This window comes from Podarcis vaucheri (assembly GCF_965113315.1).
Source record: "Podarcis vaucheri genome assembly, chromosome: 7".
NCBI lineage: Eukaryota > Metazoa > Chordata > Lepidosauria > Squamata > Lacertidae > Podarcis > Podarcis vaucheri.
This window is the reverse complement of record NC_138765.1, coordinates 15,163,549-15,172,302: the sequence shown is the minus strand read 5'-3', so window position 1 is coordinate 15,172,302 and position 8,754 is coordinate 15,163,549. Positions and strand designations below refer to the sequence as shown.

General features: G+C 41.6%; 1 long non-coding RNA gene across 1 annotated transcript; it reads right to left on the bottom strand.

Moving 5' to 3' along the window:
- Positions 1 to 1,228: 1,228 nt before the first annotated feature.
- Positions 1,229 to 3,844, bottom strand: LOC309536672. The gene is made up of 3 exons (XR_014221689.1): positions 3,335 to 3,844; positions 2,147 to 2,278; positions 1,229 to 1,572 (listed from the first exon to the last, which is right to left on the bottom strand). It is a non-coding gene; the product is annotated as an uncharacterized lncRNA (long non-coding RNA).
- Positions 3,845 to 8,754: the final 4,910 nt, after the last annotated feature.

The following is an 8,754-nucleotide window of genomic DNA, read 5'->3' as shown; positions in this document are numbered from 1 at the left end:
TTCTTTATTACAATCATTTCTTAAACTCTGCATATCAAACTGATTTTCAAATTAATTATCCAATTGCTCCAAATTTCAAGTGTCTCAGATGCTGTGAAGGTAGTCAGACCAAACGAAGTTACTAAAATATGTTGTAGCTGCAAGTATTGGCATTGGACCACCTCTGATAGATGGTATTTGATGTATGTATTGTACGTATAGAAGTCTTCCTCATCTATCAGTTGGTCCAAGGTCAAGACACCCATTGTCAGCTGCATCCCATTGCTGACAGAGGGGGAGAGCGTGGAGAGACAGTAGGAGGTAATTATGTAGGAATGCAGAACAAGGGAGGAGCAGCCTAGTTGCAGTAGAAGCCTAAGCTCTGAAAACAAGAAGAAGAGGGGAGTTCAAGGGGGAAGACAGTTTAAGCTTGGACTCAGAGGGAGGGCCACCGGAAATACCCATCCCATGATGCGTAGGTGCACAAGAATTAATGAGAGGTGTGAACAGGAAAGGAAGCGAAAGTGGGGCTTTAAATGTGGGAATAGGAAGGAGTGGAACTCAGACTCAGCAACAGCTAATTTGGAAGCAGACACTGAGTGACTGAGCTCCAGAGTGATTTGTGTGTTTTGAGCAATAAACCTGAGTTAATTACTGCCAGAGTTGTCTCGCTTCTATGGGAGAGACCCAACCATTACACCCATTATCGCATAGTTTTTCCATATTACCATTCCTCTCCGCACATTATTGAAGTAGGATTTAGCATGTGAAAATGAATTTATTTTTATTAGCTAATATATTCCATATCTTTCTAATTGGCTTGTTTCAAGAGCTGTAGGGACTTCAAATGTTTTGATCCTAATACTATCCACCCAAATAAAAGTGTTATATACTGTGTGTGTGTTCTAAGGTTGCCCAACTGAGGAGATTATGACCATTGGCAGGTCTCCGATATTTGATAAATAAGAACGAATGTATAATTCCAGTCTTGGAATTCCAGATTTACGTTATTGAAAGCCACTCAGATTTCTTTGAAATATGGACTGGAATATACATTTCCTAAATCAATAAGATAACTCATAATTACCCATTGTTTTTCATTCTAAAAACAGTGCCCTTCATCACCACTGCCACCAAATATTCTTAATTTGATAAATGCAGACAGACAACACAGTTTTGATTTGCTTCACCAATTTATTTTGATTATGAACAAATGAATTTTTTACACATGTCCCATGTTTTCATGAGCCAAAGCCCCACATTTCTACTTTAGATTTCTATTCCCTGCATCCCATTCACCAAATTGAAGCCTCAGGAGTCCTGTGAATACCAGTTGCTCTGGACTCCCATGTTCAGACAAGCAATAACCACTTTCACTGTTGCAGAAAATAGTGGAATCCAAAAGGAAGAAGACATTGCTCTCTCCTAACTACCCTTAAAAGCTGCGTTGGTTTGGTGAAACTAGAGTTTCACCGCATCGTGCTTGTGTTATCTTGCCTGAAAAGTACTTGTTAAGCACTGATGTCTTAGCCAGTTTACAAAAAGCTGGTGATGCACAGCCTCTGACGACCTTATCAGGAACTTCACTGTTGTCTAGTAAAGAAAAAGAGACAAAGTCAGATGAGCATCTTAGTAGCAACCGGTGTGTGTGTGTGTGTGTGTGTGTGTGTGCAAAAGAAAAAATAGGAGCATCTTAATTTTTAACAACTATGTTGAGCAAGTATAGAAAGCATCTGAAAATTACCACATGAAATGAATATGAGAGAGGTGTTTAAAAGTTAGAAAGAAAAAAGTCTATTTTTTCTTCTTATGGGGCAAGGGATCATCTTCATTGATACTGCTTTCCAGATCAGTTCTCCATGGCTAATTTTACTTCTTTTAAAGACTGGTGAAAACACTCTTTTAATAAATTTTTACCTGTAATTTAACAAACAGACTATTTCTCTCACCTTCTCAAACCCCCACCCCGTAAATATACATACTCATCTATATACATACAAAGCAAATGTGATTTGAGGTGAGTTATGTTTTTAGGAAAAAGAAACTTTCCCCCAAAGGCACAATAATCTATTTTCTGGAAGGAAGCCACAAACAGAATGAAATAGTAACACACACACACACACACCTGTTTCCCCCCTCCCACTCATTGCAAAGCAGTTCTACTTACTATGAACAAGAACAAACTCAATGCACTGAGTCTCCTCATCGTAACACCTGATGGCATTTGAACCCTTAGAAACTTTTGATTCAGCTACACCAAGGTTTGGGCACTCCAGCCCATTCAAGAGCCTCGGTGGGTCTGCAAGAAGGAAATACTAAAGTCAAGACATGATTCCAGCCCATTTATCTTTATTCTAATTCCTAGGCTTCAGTTCTTTAATCCTGTGAGAGGGTTGCAATTAATGATGTAGATATTTACACCTGAGATGAGCAGACAAGCAGTACTATTTTTAGGGGGTGAATTGAGGAGTTTATTGTTGTGAATGTGACTTATTGGCCACTGTTATTTTTGGTGCTTGGTTTATTATATATAGTGTTCAATCACTAATTACATATACTTATGTAGTGCTTATGACTATGAAATAGACTTAGGTATATAATATTGTTTAAGTATAATATGTTGTATACTTTGTTACTATGTTGGAAACCCTCCTCAGATTAAGGTTACTATGTAAAGTTTCTAAACAACAGACAAATAAAGAAATAAAGCCTTGGTGTGTATTTGTTTATTTATTAATTATTATTTTATCTCTTAATACTAAAAAGAGTCTCCTAGTGGTATAGAAAACTCAGAAACTACAATAAAATAAAAATTAATTTGATACCTAAATGCATTACAATGCAATAAAATGTAAAATCTCAAAAAACCAAAAATATCAACATATACTGAAGTGTCTTTAAAGTGAAGGAACCCTTCTGTCTTCAGTGCTCCAATAATAATAATAATAATAATAAGAAGAAGAAGAAGAAGAAGAAGAAGAAGAAGAAGAAGAAGACGAAGAAGAAGAATTTATTTATTTTATTATTTCATTATTTATGCCCTGCCCATCTGGCTCTGTTCCCCCAGCCACTCTGGGCAGTTTACAGCATTCATAAAGTATCTCCTAACTTACAAAATGCTACACATCACACTAAGATTCTGCCTCTAATAGCCACAAACTATAAAGTTATTACCTCTGCAGTTCTAACCCATCAAGATGAGTCCCAGGGTGAGCTGGGCTTTCAGGAAGCAAGGGGGAAAATGTTTTGTACACTTGTTGAGTCCATAGCTGTCAACTTACAGATTTGAAAATAAGGGACCAGCAGCCTTGAAAATAAGGGTCCAGCATCCAAAAAAGGAGACCTGCAGCCTCACCTGTTCCAAGCACTCCAGTCTTCCTGTCCTCCTGCAGCCTGGTCAAACTCATGCTGGTAGCTTCGAGAACACTGTCCAACCAACTTTGTAACCAGAGGTTCAACTGAATAGAATCTGAATCACATGCACCACAAGGCCTATGCAGCCTCAACTTAAGATGGCTCCCCAGCCTGGCTTTGCACTGCAAAGTTTGCAGCAGCACGTGCAACAAAATGGTGCCCAGCATTCAAAAAACCCCTCAGCTTGCATTAACTAGCCCCACACAAGGCATGCAAGCTCCACCCCCCAGTCGTTCTTAGACTTCTTATTGGGTGAGCAACACAGCCAAGCAACACAGTTGGAGCCTCCCTCCTCCCTGGCTGGCAGGGAGGGAGGGAGAGGAGCTGCTTCCTTTGAAATTTAAGGGACATCGTTTAAGGTACGTTTAAGGGACATCTATCAATAAGGGACAGCAGCGGGACATGGCGCTGGAATAAGGGACTGTCCCTTCAAATAAGGGACACTTGACAGCTATGGTTGAGTCATCAAAACTCAGTTTCAATCTAAAATTTTATTTTTTTCTCACGGGCAGGTAGGATTTCAGCCTGCATACCAGTTGGAGCTGGTAGACAGTTGCTCTGGACACAGAATTCACCTGCACCTTCATGGACAGCTGTGATTCCAAAATAACTCCCAGGCTGCCCTCCTGGTCTTTCAGAGGCACAGTTACCACATTCAAGACCAGGGAGATCTCCACACTCGCACCCTGTCCCCCAAGTACAGTACTTCTGTCTTGTCAGGATTCAACCTCAATCTGTTAGCCGCCATCCATCCTCCAACCGCCTCCAGACACTCATACAGGACCTTCACCACCTTCACTGGTTCTGATTTAAAAGAGAGGTAGAGCTGGGTATCATCCACATACTGATGAACACCCAGCCCAAATCCCCTGATGATCTCTCCCAGCGGCTTCATGTAGATGTTACAAAGCATGGGGGAGAAGATGGACCCCTGAGGCATCTCACAAGTGAGAGCCCAGGGGTCTGGTCTGAACACTCATCCCCCCACCACCTTCTGAACATGGCCCAGGAGGAAGGAGCAGAATCACTGTATAACAGTGCCCCCAGGTCCCAGCCCATCTAGACGGTCCAAAACAGAGGTAGGCAACCTAAGGTCCCCAGGCTGGATGCGGCCCAATCACCTTCTCAATCCAGCCCACGGATGGTCCGGGACTCAGCGTGTTTTTACATGAGTAGAATGTGTCCTTTTATTTAAAATGCATCTCTGGGTTATTTGTGGGGCCTGCCTGGTGTTTTTACATTAGAAAAATTTGTGCTTTTATTTAAAATGCATCTCTGGATTATTTGTGGGGCATGGGAATTCGTTCTCCCCCCCCAAAAAAAAATATAGTCCAGCCCACCACATGGTCTGAGGGAAGGTGGACCAGTACACAGCTGAAAAAGGTTGCTGACCCCTGGTCCATGAGGATGTTATGGTCGATGGTATCAAAGGCCGTTGAGAAATCGAGCAGAACTAGGAAACAGCTTTCACCTTTGTCCCTAGCCCACTGGAGATCAACGGACAGCATGACCAAGGCAGTTTCAGTCCCACCTTTTTATTCAGTATCACTCATCCCATTTTACTCCACAAATGTACACAGATACATCATCCATCCAGTCACCCCAGTCATCTCAATCACCATAAAAAAGGATTAAAAAATATAATATGATTTAAAAATTCCAAAATATATATTGATTATTTAATATTTCAAAGAGCCACCTGCAAATTTCACATTTTTCAAAATATATTTTGTACATAAATGTCTGCCTTATTGGATTCTATTTGGAATAAATGGGTCTTCTTGGAGTAAAATATAACAGAATAAACAAGATCTCAACTATAATATTAGATGCTTCAGACATTTCTTTAGAAAGTTATTCAATTAAAAGGTGTCTGAAAAGCTAGTTAGGCTTTTCTTTTAAAAATGTGCTTTAAAAATAGATAGATATACTTACTTTCAAGCACTATCATGTTGCATATAGAATGTTGACAGCAATAGTGGATATGAAATACGTATTTTCTTTCTACTGAAGAGAAGGTGGCATTTACTGAGAGGCAATCTTTAGCACAACCCTTGTTCTTGTAGGTCTTTACAGAGCCATCTGTTAGAAAGAATTGAAGGAATAGCAAGATATGCAAAAATTCAAATTGATGAACGTACAAATATAAATAAATTGGGCAAATGGGTGATTTAAGAGAAAATACCTGGCAACAACTGAATTCAGCAAACTAATCCATAAAGTAGTTTCTTTGAAGTATAATTTCTTCTGCAATACCATGTGAATATTCTAGGATAGTTCCTTAACAACTTGCACATAAATGGAGCTAGATGGACTTCCTTTTCTTCCCCTACAAAAGAGCCTAGAATAGTTTCATCCACCACCCATCTCTACCTGATATACAGCTAGCTGATCCAGGGGCCTGACTCATGAAGCTTCCTTATATTATGTTCTATATTTCTGAGAGACGGGAGAAGATGGTTTTTCATCTGTTTCCTCTAATTTTCTGATGTCTTGAACTCACTTCTCAATACAAGAAATCTTTTTGCATGCAACCTTCTATGGGGAGATGCACTTATATCTGTCTGGGTATGTTCCCCCCCCCCCTTTTCCTTTAAAAAAAATGATTTCTGTGGCTTCATTTGTCAACAGAGTATTTCAGCATTTGATGCTATGTGCTCTTACTATATGTTGCAGCCCTATTTGGCATCTGCTAATAGTGCAACTAGATAAATAGGTTCCGCTCTGGCGGGAAGGTAAACGGCATTTCCATGCACTGCTCTGGTTCACCAGAAGCGGCTTAGTCATGCTGGCCACATGACCCGGAAGCTGTACGCAGCTCCCTTGGCCAATAAAGCGAGATGAGCGCCGCAACCCCAGAGTTGTCCGTGACTGGACCTAATGGTCAGGGGTCCCTTTACCTTAATTGGAGACTGGTTCTAAAAAGAGAGTGTGGAGTGGTGGCGTTGGGGACAATATTTATAAGATATGGCCTGGATCAGGTAAATTCATTCTGATTGGTCTGAAAATCTCCATTCACCCCTTCCTCCTTTTCAGGAGTGTTGCTTGCACCCAGTGTGATAGTGGATAGGCTGCACCCCTGGTCATTGCCTACTCTGGCCCATGCAGCATCCCAAATCTTACAGACATGCCTGTACAAGAAAAAAAAAACTTAAAAGTACATGAGAGTGTAAAGCAGGCATGAGCTCAAAAGGGCTCGATCGCTAACAGGCTTTGAGGGAGAAGACACGAAGGCTACGCATCTCCCCAACGCTCAAGAGGGAGTCTTGGGGTCAGCATAGAAGCGTTGTTGTCAAAGAGGAGTTTCCCGGTCTCTTTGTTTCTTTGTAAGGAGAGGGGAAGGAAGGATGGTCTCGATCCAAGAGAGTAGCAGCCCATGATGCCGGTTCCAAGAAGCAGGAAATCTCCATATCCCCATATTTTAACAGAGCAGAAAAGGGAAATCTTACAATTGAAATTTAAAATTGAACAAATAAATCTGGCATAAAGAAAGGGGTAAAAAGAAAGTTCCCTCTTACTTGGTAAAACATACTCTGCCTTGAGTAGTATATGCACCCAGTGATAATAAAGCTGATTTCTATAGACACCTGGAAGAAACAGTGTTAGACTATATAGAGGAGAAAATAATTCTCCTAGGAGATCTGAATGGAGTTGTTTCGAACATGATAGAACTCAGAGAAGTGTGGATAATAAAACAGGATGATTATCTCAAACTTTTTCCAGTTAATAGAAATTTAGTAGACGCTTGGAGGTTTAAACATCCAACAGCAAAGGAATTCTCATATTATTCTGAGCCGAACCAGTATGCCAGCAGGCAAGATGGAATTTGGATCTCAAAAGAATTAACATTAAGAGTGAGAAAATTTGAAATTGATCCAAAGTCCCTATCAGATCACAATTCAGTGTCCTTATTCCTGAAGGGGAAAGAAAGAGGGCAGAAAAGATAGAGGATGAATGAAGCATTACTTATTTTGATGAAGGAATAATTCAGATAGCTAAGAAAGCTTCCGAAGAATTCTTCAGATTTGATGTGGGAAAGACTATGGACAAAAACAATTAAATTCACTGCATGTATGACATTAAAAGAAAATTTAATGAAGATGATGTATAGGTGGTATTTGACGCCGATTAAACTTGCTAAAATTCAGAAGATAAGGTATGTTGGAAATATAAGGAGAAGGAAGGGAATTTCTTTCATATGTGGTGGACGTGTCCTAAGATTAAAGGCTACTGGGATATGATCTATAATGAACTGAAAAAGATTTTCAAAAAGACCTTTAGTAAAAAGGTATATGAAGGAACATTGTAAACAATTGAAAACACTTGTAAGGGTTCATTTAAAATATTGATAGGTTATGATTTGATACCTGTTTATAAAAATTAGAAGTAAGTCTTTTAAGTATAGAGATAAGATAAATAGGGTGATGTCAGGGAACTGCCATCAGTGCCGGAGGGAGAGAGAGAGCTCCAGAGGGATCCCAGAGAGCGTCACGGAATTGGGAGAGGCAGCCCATCTTCTGGGGAAGGGAATCAGCTCAGCTCCAGTGGAGAAGGGGGGCAGATGGGGCAGATGGGGGAACCTGAGAGGGAGTCACATGACTCCTTGCCTGGGACCCGTGGGGGGAGGAAGGGTCCTCCGCTGCCTTGCGCAGAAGGCTTCCGTGCAGGGAAAGTAGGAGGCGACTGGGCATGAAAGAACTTCTATGCTGAAAGAAGTTTAAGAAACGCCCACTGATGGATTCTGCCAGCGATTGAGACAGCCACAGGTGTGTGGCTGTCTGGACAGAAAAGGTTCACTTAGCCAACCCAGCCAGGTGTGGGCACTGGCTTACGCACGAGCAACCCCTTGAACCACCACAGCAATCCGTCAGTCCTTGACATTGTTTGTGCGCTGTACCGGAGAGGCAGCACGATGAGCCAAACAGAGCCGGCCGAAGGAACAGAGCAAGAAGCCTTGATGCGAGGTCTGGTAGAGAGGAACCGAGACCTGGAGGCACATGTTGCTACCCTGACGATGCGGCTGGAGGAGAGATGGGCACAGAATGCACAGGTCAGAGCCACCCCGATAGGGAAGAAGGTTCAGGGGCTGGTACACAAATTTGGTGGAAAGCCCCAGGACTACAATGCATTCCGAACGGAAATCCAGTATGCTTTGGAACTGCAGAAGGATGACTTTGCCAATGACGGGGAGAGGGTGGAATACATTGTGGGACATCTGCAGGATGGGGCACGTGAATGGATCAGGCCCCTAATGGCAATGCAGAATGATGCATTGAAAGATCTCAAGAAATTCTATCAGGCGATGGACGCGATGTACTCCAGCAAGGTTGAGCAAAGCGTGACGCACTGGGAGCTGATGGG